Source organism: Salvelinus sp. IW2-2015, unplaced genomic scaffold (genome assembly GCF_002910315.2).
Source record: "Salvelinus sp. IW2-2015 unplaced genomic scaffold, ASM291031v2 Un_scaffold1405, whole genome shotgun sequence".
NCBI lineage: Eukaryota > Metazoa > Chordata > Actinopteri > Salmoniformes > Salmonidae > Salvelinus > Salvelinus sp. IW2-2015.
The window spans coordinates 237,049-239,433 of record NW_019942888.1 but is presented as its reverse complement, the minus strand read 5'-3'; the positions used below and the strand labels follow the sequence as shown (position 1 = coordinate 239,433).

Here is a 2,385-nt window from a genome sequence, read left to right as displayed (position 1 = left end):
TTTTATTTTGATAAACGGAACGTAGTCAAACTTGTGGTTTTAATATGTTTGATAAGTTTGATGCGTGATGACTAGTATCTACATCTGGTATAATGGGATGTCTATCATATGGGACCGGTTCAGTGACCCATCCACACCTCCACAAAAGTGTGTGGCTCTCCAAACGGCTAGTCTAGTGTGTTCAATAAGCTCTGTCCAAACATTATTTACACACACTGGGGAAGGGAAAAACAAAAGTTGGGAGTGGTTTTGTGTCATGCACCAAAAATAAAAGTTGATTTAATGAGTTTGTCAGAAAGTTCAAAGAAATCCAAACTATTTGGAAGCCATCAAGGAAACGTGTCTCTGATCTCTGTGAAAGAAGAGAGATGACAGCTCCCATTGTGACATCACCAACTATTGTAATGGAACCTTGTGTTCTTTTACATCACAATGAAGAGCGTAGAATCGGAACACATATCTCAAGCACCAGGGCAGCAACAGTTCCAAACATTCCATTCCCTTAGTGTTCCATCGCTTTCTTAGGTGAGTCGTTTTCTGGGTGTGGTTCATGCTATCGAACCACAGGAATCAGCATAAGGTAGGTTGTACCGTCTGTTAACCCTAACCCTACTTTCACAACAGTAGATACTACTAACCCTACTTTCACAACAGTAGATACTACTAACCATACTTTCACAACAGTAGATACTACTAACCCTACGTTCACAACAGTAGATACTACTTGCCATGTACAGACATAAAACAATCTGAGGGAAACTGTGGTGAAATACCCAGTTATGAAAAGTGAACGACACGATTGTCAGTGCTGGCGGGTTTGTAGGCCTATAGCACACAGGAGGCGATGACATCCTCAGTGGGAGACTACAGTGCGAGGCAATGCTAGCACACTGAACAGCACACACTGAGCTGAGACAACGGTATGTAAGGCATGTGTTTGAAATGTTGAAGGGCTGCTGAACAGAGGGAAGCAGGGGAGAGGGAGAGAGAGAGAGAGAGAGAGAGAGAGAGACAAGCAGATAGGAAGAATCACTGTTCTCCCCTGCGTGTCTGAGGAAAGAGAAAGAGATGGGAGCATTCCTCTCTGAGAACAAGCACCCTCGATTCCCTGTCATCCCCCTCGTCTGAGTCAGCGGAGGAGAGAAAAATAACACCCTAGTGTAGCACTCAGCTCAGGCACATGTTACATCTGCACCCGGAAGAGTGACACTTCAATACAGCCAATCCGTGTGTACTATTAACAGTCAGCCCACATTTGATTGGYGCCCACAGCATTACATTTTCAGGTCCAAATCATTGAGAAAGAGTGCTACTTTGCAGTCAGCGGAATCGATAGAGGCACCTGTCTTTTTTTCATGTTCCTTTGAAGCAGTATAGCTGGCTATTTGTCACAGTCAGTGCTGCGAACAATGCCATTACACTCTATGTCATTCCACTCAATGCCATTCCCAGTGAGCATTCAAGCGTTTCCATTAAACAGAGTACATTAGTCGTAATCAGAGTTTGATAAAGCCTTAGGGTCTAGGATTATGTCAACTACAGTATGAGTATTGTAAACGGTAAACTATTATAAACTGTAAACTATTATAAAATGGAAACTATTATAAACTGTAAACTATTATAAACGGTATACTATGAGTCCCTTCTATGTCCCAGTGGGTTCTTGGGGACTGTGTCTTAAAGAAGAAATACATTTTATTTAACCATTTAAAAAATAAGTTAGCTCAGCCACGCGAATACAACAATTGCACAAATGAAAAACCATTGAGGATGAAAACACAATGAAGTCAAACGGGTTTGTTTCCACAGGGGCCAGGGTGAGACCTGGGTCAGGGGGCTTGAGGACTCTGCTTGCTGGGGGACAATGAAGAAGAACAAGGCCCCCACCTCCAGAAGGTCAGAGATCCAGAACATCTACCAGTGCTACTCCTCCGGGAGGAATACTCTGGCCGCCTCCGCTCTCCTCAGGTTCCTACACATGGAGCAGATGGAGGCAGCAGCCAATCAGGAGACAGCGGAGGGCTTGATTGACAGATATGAGATTGAGGAGACAGGTGAGTGAAAGGGGWTGAGGTGGGACTTGGTACAGTTCTGTACTATCATGATGCACAATTAATTAGGTTTCCTTGTTCACTTTTACTCATTTTTATTGTTACAGTACAGTCGTGGCCAAAAGTTTTGAGAATGACACAAATATTAATTTTCACAAAGTTTGCTGCTTCAGTGTCTTTAGATATTTTTGTCAGATGTTACTATGGAATACTGAAGTATAATTACAAGCATTTCATAAGTGTCAAAGGCTTTAATTGACAATTACATGAAGTTGATGCAAAGAGTCAATATTTGCAGTGTTGACCCTTCTTTTTCAAGACCTCTGCAATCCGC

General features: G+C 42.6%; 1 pseudogene; it reads left to right on the top strand.

Annotated features, from left to right (window-relative positions):
• The first annotated feature begins 1,864 nt into the window (after window positions 1-1,864).
• Window positions 1,865-2,385, top strand: part of LOC112070722 (1-phosphatidylinositol 4,5-bisphosphate phosphodiesterase zeta-1-like) — a 65,069-nt pseudogene continuing 64,548 nt past the window's right edge.